At 42.7% G+C, this 17,845-nt stretch overlaps 4 protein-coding genes across 8 annotated transcripts in view; 3 read left to right on the forward strand and 1 right to left on the reverse strand.

Moving 5' to 3' along the window:
- LOC124471292 (NACHT, LRR and PYD domains-containing protein 12-like) overlaps positions 1 to 17,845 on the forward strand; it is a 1,476,309-nt gene that overhangs the window by 759,646 nt on the left and 698,818 nt on the right. For 2 of the 4 annotated variants that reach the window (XM_047025730.1, XM_047025729.1), the window contains exon 1: positions 15,981 to 16,119. The exons of 1 other annotated variant lie outside the window; for it this stretch is intronic. The gene's annotated coding sequence lies outside the window, so the exon portion shown is untranslated. Of the gene's footprint in view, positions 1 to 15,980; positions 16,120 to 17,845 lie in introns of those variants that run through there. One more of the 4 variants, XM_047025731.1, reaches the window with a different exon arrangement.
- Positions 1 to 17,845, reverse strand: part of LOC124471300 (NACHT, LRR and PYD domains-containing protein 12-like) — a 479,590-nt gene that overhangs the window by 320,719 nt on the left and 141,026 nt on the right. The gene's annotated exons all lie outside the window — the stretch shown is intronic.
- The window catches only part of LOC124471378, a 257,270-nt gene that overhangs the window by 23,111 nt on the left and 216,314 nt on the right, over positions 1 to 17,845 (forward strand). The gene's annotated exons all lie outside the window — the stretch shown is intronic.
- Positions 1,161 to 17,845, forward strand: part of LOC124471309 (NLR family CARD domain-containing protein 3-like) — a 58,088-nt gene continuing 41,403 nt past the window's right edge. Inside the window, exon 1 of the mRNA XM_047025778.1 lies at positions 1,161 to 1,175. The gene's annotated coding sequence lies outside the window, so the exon portion shown is untranslated. The remainder of the gene's footprint in view (positions 1,176 to 17,845) is intronic.

Genomic DNA, 17,845 nt, shown 5'->3' on the forward strand with positions numbered 1-17,845 from the left:
TGTCTCTTCTCCCCAGGTGACAAGAACTCTTTCAGGTCACCCAGACTTCACGTCTCCTAGACTTCATGTCTCCTAGTTAGGTGTCATAAAACTACAGGTGGCATTTCTACCAAATGGAGTTGAATTAACATACATTGTATCAAGCTTCTTAACCAACTGTAAACTTCTCCTAAAACACATTCATTGTACATAGGCCCAAAATTTCTTTCACAATGGTCATGTGGTCATGAAAACTCTTGGTTGTAACAGGACAGAGAGACCAGGAGTTGAATCCAAATGCATAACTTGGAACACAGGTTCAGAGGTACTAAGAGCATAACCTCTGGTCAGAGTGTACTAATCTGCTTTATGATGTTCATGCTGTTAATGATTCAACATTCTAGAGTGTGTTGCCACCAGGACTTAATTCTTCTCATTTGGTACAGAGCAGGAGCTGGAGAAGAAGTTGACCCCCCCGGATTGTCATTGTATAATTTGCACTCTGGTACAGAGCACCTCTTTGTGGTTCTGTCAACACCCACCATAACACATAACAGCTAACTCTAACTGTGTAAATACATGAGTTATTAACTCTAACTGTGTAAATACATGAGTTATTAACTCTAACTGTGTAAATACATATTATTAACTGTAACTGTGTAAATACATGTTATTAACTCTAACTGTGTAAATACATGTTATTAACTGTAACTGTGTAAATACATGTTATTAACTGTAACTGTGTAAATACATGTTATTAACTCTAACTGTGTAAATACATGTTATTAACTCTAACTGAGTAAATACATGTTATTAACTCTAACTGTGTAAATACATGTTATTAACTCTAACTGTGTAAATACATGAGTTAGTAGCTCTAACTGAGTAAATATATGAGTTAGTAGCTCACAGAAACAGTAAGCAAGCAGGAGTAGATGGATAGACAGTATTCTGTATTAGCTACTGTGTATTGATGTTCTGATTTGACAGTACACCCAGGGCCCTCCTACCTGAAGGGTTAAGTAGTAAACAGCTCTCATGATGGTGTGTATATGACCAGACTTTAACCTGTTGTCTTGTTCTGTACTTCTTCATTGTGGAATCAGCACAAACAGCATCAACACATTTCTTTTCCAGCACAAAGGACACTGCCTGCTTGACGTTGGGTTGTGAATTCAGACAAGCAGAAAGCAGAGGTAAGTCCCTCCAGAGATTTTTGTCAGGTCAGGTATGAAGTGAGGATGATTATATTTGAACGCTTGGATCTACAATCCTCCTAAATGGAGGACCAGGTTATGGTCAACAGACATGGCTGAACCGTAGGAACATTTGGTTGATAACTAACATGAAGAACCATATCCAGTAGAAAATGAAGGATGTTAATGAGTTTAATGGTAATATGTGTATGTCTGTCTTAATTTGTCAATTTCTCACACTGAAGGTGATTTTGAGTACAAAAGCACAGTACAGATCCTTGGTCATTCCTGTTAATCATTGTCTAAAGTACAGATGTCTACTGGACTGGGTGTTATTACAGAACATGTGATGACAGAGAGAGCAGTTTCAGAGAAGGCAGTAAAGCTGTTTAGATAAGATTACACGGTTCATTAGGTCTCTTGAGTTGAAGATGTTGGAAGTGATAATGTGTTAAAAAAGATAATACTACAATCCCATGTTAAATAGTTCATTGTAGAGTTAGACTTGGGGATGTTTCCCCAGTATGAACACCTCTACCAGCAGCTCTGACAGTCCCTCCCTTCCTGACTTTCTGACTCTTATTTAATCTACTCATCTGTCTCAAACACACCAGCTCTCCCTCTGTCTCTCTCTCCATCTCTCTGCATGATACACACACTACACACACCTGCCTCTCTCTCTCCCTCTGTCTCTCTGTCCATAACTCTCTCCATCTCTCTGCATAATGAACACACACACGCCACACACACCTGCGTCTCTCTGTCTCTGTGTCTCTCACTCGAGTGTTGAGAGTTTTGGTAGGGATTTATAGTGTGTTGTATGTAAAAGTGTCTCTTTGTATAAGGGTCGGTTTCAAGGTGGTTTATGTTAATGTATAAAAAGTTGTACTATATGTAAGGGATAATGCCCAACGAGGTGTCGATTATCACCTGATAATGGACGATGCGGAGGTGTGAACCGTCCGACGTGCAGCAGAGTGGCATGATTATATTCATAAGGGACAGGTCATGTTTCTGGACATTATAGTTGTCATAGTCCATATGACTGTGTCTACATTAACCTATATCTTACCTAGAAAGTAGACCTACCTAGTAGTGCAGTAACTTGCACTACTGTACCTCACTGTACCTCGCCAACAGGCTCCTGTATGGTCATTGACTTAGTCACTGATCTGAAAATTTGCACTATTGTACTGTACTCCACTTAGGTAAGAATAGGTTATAGGGTTGAAACAGGTTTTTTGTGCATTTAGGGTTAGTACAGTGTACTTCTATTGTTATCTGTAATTTAGGAAGTTTTAGTATTATGGTTAGTATAGTCGATATTTATTGCTATCTGTATATGTAGGAAGTTTCACTTATTTAAGCTCAGTATTGATGTAAATTGTGTTCCTTGTACTTATATGTTATGTTATGCCAGGTGCTTGCATTGTCTTGTCTTAAGATTTTCAGTGCCCAGTCTAACCTTGCGTTGTTCTGTGTACCTGACAAATAAAAGACTTGAACTTGAACTTGAAATATACCCAAAGCAAAGTTAATATTTCAAATCCCAAACTAACCAGGTACCCAGCACTTTGTTATGGGATCCATAACTGCTGGTGCTGCCTGGGCTAAACTACAGGTGTTTCCTCATTCATGACATAGTTTACACAGAATACGGAGATTGGCAACACAGGAGATGTAATTTAGTTTTCATTGTTACTAAGTTTACTGTCAGAGAGCAGAGAGGGTAGGAACAATAATGTTCTCTTTTACCACAATAGTGTCAGTTAAAACTATATTTTACTCAGACATGAAATGGTTTCAATATGCAGAGAGAGAGAGAGAGAGAGAGAGAGAGAGAGAGAGAGAGAGAGAGAGAGAGAGAGAGAGAGAGAGAGAGAGAGAAGAGAGAGAGAGAGAGAGAGAGAGAGAGAGAGAGAGAGAGAGAGAGAGAGAGAGAAAGAGAGAGAGAAGTGGTTAGAAAAGAGTGGAGGTCCCTATGTGTCCCCCTGCACTGTTCTGTCTGAAAGGAACAGAGAGAGAGAATGACCTGTCTGTATGGTTCAGTCAGGAGCATCAACAGAGAGAGAGAGAAACAGAGAGAGAGAGAGAGAGAGAGACAGAGAGACAGAGAGATAGAGAGAATACCCTCTCTTATATATACTGACAGCATCATGTAGGTTTCCAGCTCTCCTCCACCTGACTACCTCCACCTGTATCTCCAGGGACAAGTGAGGGTCAGTCCAGGTACAGCAGGTCTATAGGAGCGTGGTGGTCAGTCCAGGTACAGCAGGTCTATAGGAGCGTGGTGGTCAGGGACAGGTGAGGGTCAGTCCAGGTACAGCAGGTCTATAGGAGCGTGGTGGTCAGTCCAGGTACAGCAGGTCTATAGGAGCGTGGTGGTCAGTCCAGGTACAGCAGGTCTATAGGAGCGTGGTGGTCAGGGACAGGTGAGGGTCAGTCCAGGTACAGCAGGTCTATAGGAGCATGGTGGTCAGGGACAGGTGAGGGTCAGTCCAGGTACAGCAGGTCTATAGGAGCATGGTGGTCAGGGACATGTGAGGGTCAGTCCAGGTACAGCAGGTCTATAGGAACATGGTGGTCAGTCCAGGTACAGCAGGTCTATAGGAGCGTGGTGGTCAGGGACAGGTGAGGGTCAGTCCAGGTACAGCAGGTCTATAGGAGCTAGTGGTCAGTCCAGGTACAGCAGGTCTATAGGAGCGTGGTGGTCAGTCCAGGTACAGCAGGTCTATAGGAGCGTGGTGGTCAGGGACAGGTGAGGTTCAGTCCAGGTACAGCAGGTCTATAGGAGCATGGTGGTCAGGGACAGGTGAGGGTCAGTCCAGGTACAGCAGGTCTATAGGAGCATGGTGGTCAGGGACAGGTGAGGGTCAGTCCAGGTACAGCAGGTCTATAGGAGCGTGGTGGTCAGGGACAGGTGAGGGTCAGTCCAGGTACAGCAGGTCTATAGGAGCATGGTGGTCAGGGACAGGTGAGGGTCAGTCCAGGTACAGCAGGTCTATAGGAGCGTGGTGGTCAGTCCAGGTACAGCAGGTCTATAGGAGCATGGTGGTCAGGGACAGGTGAGGGTCAGTCCAGGTACAGCAGGTCTATAGGAGCGTGGTGGTCAGGGACAGGTGAGGGTCAGTCCAGGTACAGCAGGTCTATAGGAGCGTGGTGGTCAGAGACAGGTGAGGATCAGTCCAGGTACAGCAGGTCTATAGGAGACAGGGGAGATAGGGCAGGGTTTATACAGGAGAGCAGAACTTTTGGTCAGAGTGTAATAATCTGCTTTATGATGTTCATGCTGTTAATGATTCAACATTCTAGAGTGTGTTGCCACCAGGGCATTGTGAAGTCACTGTGATCTCAGGTAACAAGGGCAGTGGAGAGGTGGATTCTGGGACCTGAAGTCCTGTAGATATCCAGACCAACAACTCTGCATCTATAAAACATCTTGTCTCAGGGATATTGTCTTTCTTCAGCTAGTCGTAGGTCTGTAACTTCACTTGTGTCTGATGTTCTGATGTGACAGTACACCCAGGGCCCTCCTACCTGAAGGGTTAACAGCTCTCATGATGGGGTCTATATCACTGGACTCTGACCTGTTTTATTCTACTGTTCAGTGTACTTGCTACTCTAATGAATGATGGCGTCTATATGACCAGACTTTGACCTGTTACTGAACCTTTTGTACAGAGTCACACCTTTTTAAGGAGCAGCACAAACAGCATCAACAGATTTCTTCTTCAGCACGAAGGACAATGCCTGCTTGACTTGACGTTGTGTTTGTGAATTCAGACCAGGAGAAAGCAGAGGTAAGTCCCTCCAGGGATCATGTTCAGGTCAGGTAGGAAGTGAGGAGGATTCTAGTTGAACGCTCAGACCTACAATCCTCCTGAATGGAGGACCAGGGTGTGGTCAAGAGACACAGCTGAACCGTTGGAACATTTGGTTGGACGCTCACATGAGTAACTGTATCTAGTAGAGAGTGAAGGATTTTAATGGGAATAATGGTAACATGTGTTTGTCAGTAGTTCGTTTTTCATGATACTGAAGGAGATTTTGAGTACAAATGTACTGTATAGATCCTTGGTCTTTCCTGTTAATCATTGTCTAAAGTACAGATGTCTACTGGACTGGGTGTTATTACAGAACATGTGATGACAGAGAGAGCCGTTTCAGAGACGGCAATAAAGCTGATTTAGAAAAGATTACACTGTTCATTATGTCTCTTGAGTTAAAGTCGTTGGAAGTGATAATGTGTTAAATAATAGGATCTAATCCAATGTTGATATTGCAGAGTTAGACTTGGTGATGTTTTCCCAGTATGAACACCTCTACCAGCAGCTCTGACAGTCCCTCCCTTCCTGACTTTCTGACTCTTATTTAATCTACTCATCCGTCTCAAACACACCAGCTCTCCCTCTCTCTCTCTTTTCATCTTTCTGCAAAGTACACACACTACACACACCTGCCTCTCTCTCTCCCTCTGTCTCTGTTCATTATTCTCTCCATCTCTCGTGTTACATGTGCTACAGTGTACCAGGACATCAGCCTTCAGTAACCCGTCAATAGTTTCCTTATTACTTAACTTTCCCTGTGGGGAGTACTGGTTCTTCCTAGGTCCTGTCTTGCCTTCTCATAAGATAATCTGCCTTGTTGTGCACGTTCATACCTCTTATGAACTCGTTCAAAGTTCAGTTCATACAAGTAAACATGAATTGTTCACGTTCATAGTTCACCATTTAAATTCTGAACTAGTTCATAGTTCAGTTCATATCATAGTTTTAAGGTGTGTTGTTACTGTGTGTAAAAATCCTGCAAAAAGATAATAAGGTGCATCAGATGTAGTCTTGGTCTTTCCTGTTAATCATTGTCTACACAGTACAGATGTCTACTGGACTGGGTGTTATTACAGAACATGTGATGACAGAGAGAGCAGTTTCAGAGAAGGCAGTAAAGCTGTTTAGATAAGATTACACGGTTCATTAGGTCTCTTGAGTTAAGGTTGTTGAAAGTGATAATGTGTTAAAGATGCTGTAAAGCTAATTCCATGATTTGCTTCTCAGTACATTATATACGTGTGAAAGGAGTAGTTAAAAGCATGTACAAAGGGTGAAAACTTTGTCACACTGAAACTTGGAGGTAGACCGTTGAACAACCGTTTTCAGCTCAGGTTTTGAATCGGTGGGGCAAAAACCCAACCTGCATTCTGTTACTTTGGAAGCTGGTAGGATGCAAAGACAAAATAATTACATAAAAAATTCATAGACTGCATGTAGGTCTGTTCTGACATCTGCAATTGATTTAGCTTGTTGTTGTTGCTAAATTCAATACATTCGAGGGGGCGGAGCTTCACAATTGTCTCACATTTTCAAAGCCTAATTTACATTTATGCATTTAGCAGACGCTTTTATCCAAAGCGACTTTCAAAAGAGAGCTTTACAAAAGTGCAAAGGTCACTGATCATAGCAACGAGATAGCCCCAAACATTGCTGGTAACCAAAACATGAAGCATACATTGTGAAAACTAAATAAGTCCCAAAGGGAAGAACCATAAGAGCATGTAGTTAAACAAGATACAATTAAACAACATGAACCTCGAAAAGTGCAAGGGTGTACCTGTGGAAAAAAGCAAGCAACAAAAATATATTACACACCAAGCACAATAGTTTTAAGTCAGTTACAACTAACCAACAAGAGCAACAAGTCTCTTAACCCTTGTGTTATCTTCGGGTCATTGTGACCCATCAGTCATTGTGACCCACCGTCGTATTGCGACAACTTTACCGCATACAAAAACAAAGTGAAGCATTTTCTTTTAACCGTTGGGCTGTCTCAGACCACACACATTGCAAAGGTTAAAATAAAATTATTTTTATTTGTTTTTGTATTGGGTAAAATTGGGTAAACACAACGATGGTTCGTTATGAACCTTTGGGTCATGTGACCCGAAGGCAGCACATTAATAAGAGTCACGCCAGAGTCCCGCCCACAAAGTGACTTGCGCTTTGCGTTTTGATACTTGCGTTTCAGATCGTTAAAATAGGGCCCTTCATCTCTCTGCATAATGAACACACACCACAAGTTGTAGTATGTAACCTACTTTCTCATACGGTTCTTACTGATATCTATCCAAATCAACACACAGTACAGAGGGAGATTTGAACCTGCTACCTCTCGAGCTGCAGTCAGGTGCTCTAACCACTGAGCTACAACCATCCCTTCTTTCTCTCTAAAGGGGGAAGGAGGCTGAGTTGCAGGAGATTGTAAGGCAGGACAAGATCAATTTATGCAAAAAGTATGAGAACTGGAAACTGTACACAGTTTTTCTCAGATTTGTGAACACTGCGTATGTGACACATATCACACATTAGCAGTGGCGTAACATAGTAACGACAGGCCCAGGTACAAGATATTATGGCCCCCCCCACCCCCTAGTGAACGCAAAAAAAATGTTTTAAATTGGAATAGATGGGGAAACACTTTGTTACATTTGGCTCCCCTCCCCCTCCTAGGAATAGCCTCCCTAGCACCCTGCTAGGCTATTGGCATAACATAATACATAAAAACATAATAATTTGCTATCCACCAAGTAGTTACCACTATTTACTCAACTTGTATCCTATTTATCCTTCCCGACCATAATGTATGTAGGCTATAACTTGGCTTAAAATGTATATCTATCACAATAGCCGTAGGTTACCTGTCTGCGGGCAGCGATACTGATCCCAGCTGCACTGCTGCTAGCAGGGGGGATGTCCGTGTCGGGGTCGTCCGTGGCGGATTTCGTGGGCTGGCGACTTGTTGATGGTCTAGTTAAAAATAATCTAATTTTGGCAGCGTTGCCGCCTTCTCATCTTGTTATTTTTTCTCTTGCCTTTTCTTGCTTCCACTCTTATGCTTAAAAGGCATTGCTACACGTTCAGTTGTGCTGTGCTCAATGAACTGCGTTGTTGTGACATTCGAATTGGTGTAACTGTAGCCGGTGTGAACTGGTGAAACTCACTCCTCGGGTATGTAATAGGCCACCCGTCAATGAATAGCTAGCTTTTCTTTGGCGTAGCTGGTAGTGGTTGCGCTTGGCAAGTCAGAGGTGGTGAGTTCGACTCCTGGTCGGTGCGGCCAGATAGCTCTGACGGAGTTTGCTTGCAAGACCACGTCCGTTGCATACCCGTTACTTAACTATGGCGTATTGTATCAAATGTATGTCACATGATCAAATAGAGACTTGACATTGGACAACAACATACATATTACCCTGCAATCACCATTGCTAATCACAAAAATACCAAAGAAAATAAGAACTTTTTCATTTAATCGTTTTTTGATAGTTTCTATACAACATGTAGGATAAGCATATGATTTTGGTATAAATTGCTACTTTTCCCCAAAAAATAATAACAACCATGACTGAGATAAGTTTGCCTTTTTAGCTGTATAATTAGTATTTGACACGACAGGAAGATTATTAAAAGCGTGTATTTGAACAAAAGTATATCCAGGTAGTACATCACTGTACAGAGGGAAAGTCATGTGACTTAGCTTGGACGGGGGGGCGGTCGAGAGACGCATGTTTTTGAGCCTGGCTACAGCACCTGCTGTACCCCCTAGAGTTACGCCCCTGCACATTAGTCTTCATAGACACCACTTAACTAGTGATTGTGCGACCCTAACCCAAAAATAATTAATCAAATCATTGTGCCATTGTGTTAACATGATCTTTTTTTGCGGGCCAAATTCACAAAACAAAATTCTGACTAAATAGGCTAAAACGAGATAATTGGCATTATTTAGATAACCTACACAATTTACTCCCATTGAAGATCAAGTAAAACTGTCATTTGTGATGCATGCACTTTCTCTTTGCCTTTTGGTCCCTCTGTGTTGCCGTATCACATCTTAAAACATGGTGTAGGCCTACGCATGGGTTCTAAAGTGCACAGAAGGTACACAGATTCTTACACCACGTGTTCCTTCATCAATCTGAAACTGTGTTGAAACACCCGTCCACATGTTTCTGCAGCCATGTTCATGTGTCCCTTCATACATCTGGACCAGGAGGCTGAACCTCAGCCATGTTCATGTGTCCCTTCATACATCTGGACCCAGGAGGCTGAACCTCAGCCATGTTCATGTGTCCCTTTATACATCTGAACCAGGAGGCTGAACCTCTGGGGGAAAGTGGAGCTATGAGTACTGAAGAAGTCTCTTATCTTACCCAACTGCTGTGAAAGTCAATGAAGTCAAAAGTACAAATTAAAGACAAAATTAAACATTTATTCCAGATCTGTTAGGTGCAGTTGTCTGATACACTCAAGCTGAGCATCTCAGAGGACTTGACCATGAATACAGGAATGAAGGGCAGTTAAATAGTATCACAATATGGGAGGTTTTACCCTCACAAGGAATATGGGGGTGACATCAACACAGCCTTCGCAAGCACAGACAGAAGACGTTGCATTCATGGTGCTAGATACCGTTTGTTTAGTCTTTAGATGGTTCATAGAAATTGTAACATGGTGACCTCTGACCTCCACTAGTGTCTCAGACATTTCCAAGTCTCATCTTACAAAGAACTAACTTCTGGCCATGCAGGCATGAGCAGCTTTAGCAAGCAGCATAATGACGGTGGGCCGTGGAGCACTAAGAGGTGTCTAGTGTGTCTGTAAATGTGATCATAGGCTAACGTGTGTTAGCAACACTGTCTAAACAGTCAGAGCTTAACGACCTCCCACCTGTGTTGATTCACAGGAAGAGTATGTGCTGTGTTATCAGTTAACACCAAGCCCCCACCCCTCGCCCCTCGGCTTGAAGCAACGGCCCCGGTGGATGTAGGTGGTATTGCATTTACGGTTAGGTTCCCGTGTCTTCCGGTCGTTTTTATTCTATTAACTCCAGTCAACATTTACAAAACTATCTCCCCCAATAATTTTTGTTGGATTCTCGAACCTGGCTCATACTACTAGCTTTTTCATAGAATAATTTTTCCTGATTTTTGCTAAGTTTGAAACCAATCCGAAATTGGTAAACTAGCTCCCCATTTATTTGCTTACGTCAATAATAGTTGCCTGCAAATGTGCTCGCGGATACTAACAGGGCACAAGCACAAAAGTTCACATTGGCCGATAGCCGATTTACATTGAGCTGAATGGGCCATAGACTTAAATTGAATGAGCACAGGGAGAAATGGCTTGAGTTGCCTGCCTTGTTGTAGCAAGTTTAGCAAATCGTTGTCACACATACATGAAATGTTTTAATATAGTTTATTCCCGTTATTTTAAAAAGGATTTGATTTTTCGTAAAAACGTTCATGACATGATGGCAAGTATATTATGTTAAGCGTGAGCATTGATTGTTGACTTGTCTATCTGGAGCAAAGACGAAGATTAATACTTTAACTGTTAACCACAGTAGGAAATGATATATATTTAAATAATATTTGGTTTTCTAGGTTGAACATATAAAACACAGGTCGCATTTCGACACTGATGAAGGCAGTGTGAATTTCGTGGCATTTCGTTTGAATATAAAGTTGACAGTAAGCTATGGTAAGTCTGCATTATGGAAGATTTTGGTTACCAAAATAACTAAGCTTTCTTTGCCTGGCGAGAACAACGACGGAGCTTTTCATGTTAACAGTTTATTTCATCCGATACAATGCGTTGGAAATCATACTCATATCACGAAGAAAAAAAGCAACATATGTGATGAGTTCCATCTAGAATAGCCCTATATTTAGCCCTATAGCCTATTTCTAAAAAACAAGTAGAAGGAATACTGTACAGTGACAGAATACATTTCCGTTAAGTTTGCATCATGTCTCTGATTCTTATCGGACTTTCTGCCCATAGATTCTGCCTTAGCTCACACGCTCGTAACCATATAAATCTATGCTCGCGACTGGTTGTCGCAAAGTATGACGTATACAGCTAGTTGCAAGCGTGCACGAGGTCTCGGAGCTCGGGAAAAAAAGAGCCACTGTTTAAAGCTAGACCGGAAGACACGGAAGTGGAAATATGGCTGCGCCCAGTCTCGCGCTCTCGCTTGCCTCACTGCGCCACTGAGCACTTTTCATAGAAATAAATGGGGACGCCATCTTGGAAGACAAAAGTAGCTTACTCTAGTTATATTAACTCTATGGTTAACACTGGCCAAGGAAGGAGACAGGCTTTGCCCTTTGACAACAACACTGCATGTGTAATCAAGGGTTTACATGAACGTATCAAATGTATATATCCTATTTAGACTATTATACTATCCTATTTGGTCCTCTATAGACTAGGGTTAGCTAGTGCTAACAGCTTTTGATTGTGGATCAAAGAGATGGCTAGCCTATGACAACCTATGATGACATAAACCTTCATTCAATGCACCATCTAGTATAAACATGTTCCATGTGTTCCTCTGTGCATTGGTGAATGTTTCATTTGCACTGTGCAAGAGTATCCTGAACATGAGAAAGACCCTGATCAGAGACAGCGCAGAGAGGAGGGTTCTGGCAGGGCAGGTGATCAGAGACAGGGCAGAGAGAGGAGGGTTCTGGCAGGGCAGGTGATCAGAGACAGGGCAGAGAGAGGAGGGTTCTGGCAGGGCAGGTGATCAGAGACAGGGCAGAGAGAGGAGGGTTCTGGCAGGGCAGGTGATCAGAGACAGGAGAGAGAGAGGAGGGTTCTGGCAGGGCAGGTGATCAGAGACAGGGCAGAGAGAGGAGGGTTCTGGTAGGGCAGGTGATCAGAGACAGGGCAGAGAGAGGAGGGTTCTGGCAGGGCAGGTGATCAGAGACAGGAGAGAGAGAGGAGGGTTCTGGTAGGGCAGGTGATGTAGGCTGCAGGTGAAGGAGGACAAACATCCAGAGTTACAGTACAGAACACAGTACAGTGATAATCATGTGACAGGATGACAAGTCATGTTTCTGGAATGGTTAGGGGTGATTGTACATCAGACTGACAGAGGTTTTTAAATAATGTGTTTAGATCACGTTGTATTTACCCATCATTCTTATAAGTCATGAGACTCACAACTCCACCCAACACCCATCATTCCTACTGGGAGTGTCAAGTGAAACTGCATTTCCTCATCCATGACATGGTTTCTACAGAGCCCTGTAGCAGCACAGGACTGCAATGTAAACATGGGTCAAACCAGATAGATGAGAATCATTTTGAGTACCTCCAGACAGAAGATTGAACTAGCTAGCACTGTCAGCATAGGGTTAAGTTTAGAAACAGGTTTTGTTAACAGATAAGGTTTAGTTTATAGCACTGCGAGTGTAGGGTTAAGTTCAGCTTAGTGTGTTTTTGTTGCTCCATTTAACTTTTCTTTGTACACTACTGAATGATTCATTGGTATGAAGTGGCATGATTATATTTATAAACTAGAGAGGGTACAATTTCTGGGGAAATTGTAGGGTGTGCTTGCGTCGGTTGCAGGTGGGTCCGTTTTCCCATCTAGTGATATTTTCAAGCATTTAGCCTACTCATATAGGCTCTGTGCACAATAGTACTGACGAACTTCCGCTGTAGCCAAAATTCGGGCTATCGGGCTATATTAGGCTATCATGTTTCAAAGAAAAACGATTATGGATAGAGAGGGCCAGAAATACAAATGATAATACATAAAAACGGACAGTTAGCGTTTCAAATAAAGAAAAACAAGCTTCTATACTACACTAAAATGAACACATCGCTAACTAGCTTAGACGCTAGCCGACCGGAACACCACATTATACTACTTACGCTCATAGTTGTGCAGATAACTGGATATGTACAGTTTGAATCCCTTGTCCCGCTTGCTTGTTGGAGCAGGGGAAAAAAGCATTTACGATGCGATAGACGTCACTGACGCTTATTTAAGGCAGGTCTTGGAGATATCTACTAAAGCTGAGCATTTTGGAAACTCAGATGATGGTCTCCAGTAAACCGTAAACTGATTTCCCGAATTTTGGCTACAGCGGAAGTTCGTCAGTACGATTGTGCACAGAGCCTATTGCATAATTCATTAAGAACACCCTTTGAAACAAGAAACCCCCTTTGAAACAAGCTACTGTAACAACGTTGTCACTGGTAGTATTTCAGATGGAATTGCGATTCAAATAGTACCGTCTGCTAACTGAAAATAAGCCCCCCAAAACGTAAATAAGTTCGATATAAATTTAGGGGGACATGGCTAATTAAAAAGCAGTTTGCTAGAGGCAAGCTAGCTGCTGTTGCTATCCACACTTCACTGATTGTTTGAAAGCGCCGGAAATGAGAACGTTTCTTTTGTAATGGATAATGTATAGAACGCCGGTCATTATTGAGAAAAAAAGCCCCTTCAGGGCGAAACAAAACCCCTTCGCTTGGCGTCGGGGTGCTGTTCGCACTGTCGGGGCTTATTTTCCCAATAATGACCGGCGTTCTATACATAATCCTGCTTGTTACACGGCTACTTGCCAACAAAAATAACTTGACACAGTGTGTCTTTTTACAATGTATTTCTTACCATTCGTATTGTCGATCAGCAGAGAAGTTCGCCAAGACGTTGAACTTCATAGACTTTGAACGTCCTTTAGGTTTCAAATCAGCTGACGTCGCTAAGCAACAGAGTACGCTGGGGTTGAAAAGTTACCGGACTACTTGCGGAGTGCTACGAAAGACATGAATCCGAGGCAAAAAGGCCACTTCCCTTGACAGCTGTCAAATATGCATGGCAACGGTCAAATATGAGAAAATTGTTCACCGCAGAACGTTGGGATGCCCCATTCAAGTGAATGAAGCATTCTACAGTATTACGAACAGCCGTGTAATAAGACATAATAAAGTTTAGCCATAGCTGTGGCATTGAAAACAGTACTGTAGCCTACTACTACACACTGCCAGTGGGCGAGCAGAGTCTGTGACTCAGAGGCTAACGTCAAAACAAGACACGGTCTCACTCAAATTCCAAGTTTTACACAAATAACTAAAATATGCTGACCCGCTGGCTGTCTTCACAATCGCCATGGATGTAGAATTTACCCTGGTAGCTACGAAATTAAGAAAATACTCACCGGACGCAGATCGACTGTTGTCGACGTTAACAACACTGTTGTTGCTGCCGCAATCGTCAATGGAGGCTGACGGGTCTCTCCCGTAGCAAACAAATCAACGTTTTTACAGCAACCTGCATTAAAATCTCACCACCTGGATGTCTTCACAATAGTCATATGAAATTTCCCTCTTTCTGTTTTTTCCTGTAAAATTGAACTATAAAATTAACTACCAAAATACTACTATGACGGCCTGGCTGGCACCAAAAGACTAGGTGGTCTCACAGGCGACCCGCACTCGCTCAAATTACAAAGAATTTGACGACCTAAATCAAAGATCCGAGATTTCAGTTCCACTCTAAATCGCTTTCTCAACAAGGCCAAATGGTTGGGATTTTTTGGGGTGGTATTTTTCACTCGTAATCCAAGCTCCAATTTGTGTGCTAGAACGTCTCTATCACGTTGTATCCATACGTCCATGCTAACTTGTGTTGACGTGGTGACGTAGCTAGCACAGATTACCCTTCGTCGACTAAAGGCACTTTGTCGCCACAAAAACGTTGTAACCTCCTAAACTGTGCAATGGAAGGTAAATCCGAATAGAAGCAACGCAATCGCTACCAAGACGAAACTTTTGACACCAATGTGTGTATGTAGTCCAAATATTGACTGAGCCTTAGGGGCGCGAAAATAAACAATAATAAATAAGAATATATATGTGAGATTACAATGGTTTGTGCTAGCCGAATGAAAAGTTCAATATCGTGCCAAATGACGTTGTGTCCTTGGGCAAGGCACTTCACCCTACCTGCCTCAGGGGAATGTCCCTGTACTTACTGTAAGTCGCTCTGGATAAGAGTGTCTGCTAAAATGACCAAATGTCAATTATAGGCCTCATCAAGTTTCACTTCCTGAAATGCTGTCCCTGTCAGCACATTTAGGATCATTGACCTGTACACTACGTAAAGCTCTTTCTTGTAAGTCGCTTTGGATAAAAGTGTCTGCTAAATGAATACATGTAAATGTAATTTAGGTGAGAACTGAAAGAACTGTTAAGACTACAACAGGAAGTCACAACATTCTCAGAGATGGTTTATCTGATCCTTTATGTTTTGTTCACTAGGAGTTAAGCACACCTCACCTGCTCATAACATTGTGTCACTTCTGTGTATCTGTTGTGAATCTGAAGGTGATCGTTTCATTGTGTTCCCTAATTATGTATAATAAGTCATGAGTTGCTGTCAATACTGCCAGCCTCTGGTATTACTGTAATGTAGTGCCTCAGCAACACTACAGGAACACAGTGTTAGATCTCCCTCATACACAAACACATGCAGTAAACACACTTCACCCTGACATGATCCATCTGGTGTCTGAGCAGCATGTTCTGTGCAGCAGTCAGGACACACAGGCTGCACAGTTATTCAGCAAAGATCTAGATCCTCCTGACAGCCAGGAGAAAGCTCTGTAGAGGTTTACATGTTACATGACATGCCGGTTTGGGGTTGATTCATGGCTTTCAAATATTTCACAAATGTTTTATCTGTTATAGTTATGCCTCTATAACGTATTTACCTAACTGCTGTTCTTGAAGTCATTCACATTTGTGACATCATTGGAAAGCCTAAGATGTCCTCTCAAATGGACAAAGTACAAGTGTAAAATAAATACAATGGGCAGTAGGGTTGCAAAGTCACTAGTCCAAATCCAATGTTAATGACAGAGTAGACCAAAGACAAACTATTTCCAGACGGCACCATTGTGTTAACCTTTCTGACTGGACGAATCCCTCAGTGTTTAACCCTGGTCTCAACTTGTGTTCTTCCTGTTGGTTTCCCTCTTCCTCTTTCAGCTACGTGTCAGTTTCAGTATCACAGCTTAATAAGAGAACCGTTCTCAACAGGAAATGTCCACTCCCAACCTGCACTCATAAAGAAAAGACACAATACAGTAAGTGTAATGTACGTTATTTTATTGACTGAAACAGAGGAGATTTTATGAAATGATTTACAGAACTCCATGCACCTCAATCAATTGACTTGGTGAACAGCACTGTTGGGTGTTTGTTGTTTACTGTGCTGATTCACTATGATGGGCAGTCACCTGAACAGCACTGTTGGGTGCTTGTTGTTTACTGTGCTGATTCACTATGATGGGCAGTCACCTGAACAGTACTGCTGTAGACCTTCAGACCTTCAGTCAACATAGATCTAGTTCAGACTCACGTTCTGGTGGGTCAACAGACCAAAAGACTGACTTCACCAGACTCCAGACTGTGGTATGTGTGAAATATTTACATTCAGCAAAAAAAAACAGCAATGTGTTTTTGACATTTATCTTCTGAAAGTTGTGGTGACCGGTCGTTATTCAGACAAAGTGAACCATGTCTGCTCTACAGGAGTCTTTAGGTTACCTCCCATCTTGGTCAATGTTCAGACCGATTTGTAGATCTAGCATGTTCTGTAGAGTTATCATTTGATAAAAAATATATATATATTGTTCAAACCTATTTGTAGGACCCCCAAACTGATGGAGAGATGGAGCAGGGACCCCCTATTACATGTGTTGCATAAAATGTTGTTTTATATTAAACTGGGCCTTGTGCCATGTATGAACATAGCTACCCTGTTGTTAAATTATTATTGTTCTATAATATTGGGTTAGAGATCTTAGTCAGCTGGGGACTGAATAGGCTCTCGGCCAATCACGGGGAACCTGACAGAGCCACCGTGTAACATGTGGCCTTGTGATTGGCACAGCAGTGATAGGGGCAGGTCCTCCTCTTTGTGTACAGGAAGCTTGGAGGTCCAGTCTAGTCTCCTGCTGTGAGTGAACCACTGCCCAGCTTGAGAGAGCTCCTGTGAGCAGCTGAATGGGTGCACTGCTGACTGAAAGATAACGTCTTCTGCCTTCATTTATCTGTTATTGCTGACTGAAAGATAATGTCTTCTGCCTCCATTTATCCGTTCGCTACAATATGTCGGATTCATGTTAATGTGTATTTACAGACATTAAATAAAAAAATACTATTAAAAAAATTCCAAGAATTGCAACCTCCCTGCAGTACCTCCCTGGTCAGACAGAGTTAACAGGTGAAAGGTCATTCTAATGGTAATAATAATCCATAATAATCTATTCCATCCTAATTATGGCTAGCCTATGACAACCTATGATGACATAAACCTTCATTCAACACACCATCTAGTATAAACCTGTTCCACTGTGTTCCTCTGTGCATTGGTGAATGTTTCATTTGCCCTGTGCAAGAGTATCCTGAGCATGAGAAAGACCCTGATCAGAGACAGGGCAGAGAGAGGAGGGTTCTGGCAGGGCAGGTGATCAGAGACAGGGCAGAGAGAGGAGGGTTCTGGCAGGGCAGGTGATCAGAGACAGGGCAGAGAGAGGAGGGTTCTGGCAGGGCAGGTGATCAGAGACAGGGCAGAGAGAGGAGGGTTCTGGCAGGGCAGGTGATCAGAGACAGGGCAGAGAGAGGAGGGTTCTGGCAGGGCAGGTGATCAGAGACAGGGCAGAGAGAGGAGGGTTCTGGCAGGGCAGGTGATCAGAGACAGGGCAGAGAGAGGAGGGTTCTGGCAGGGCAGGTGATGTAGGCTGCAGGTGAGGGAGGACAAACATCCAGAGTTACAGTACAGAACACAGTACAGTGATGATCATGTGA

The sequence above is a fragment of the Hypomesus transpacificus genome, chromosome 9, assembly GCF_021917145.1.
Source record: "Hypomesus transpacificus isolate Combined female chromosome 9, fHypTra1, whole genome shotgun sequence".
Classification (NCBI taxonomy): domain Eukaryota; kingdom Metazoa; phylum Chordata; class Actinopteri; order Osmeriformes; family Osmeridae; genus Hypomesus; species Hypomesus transpacificus.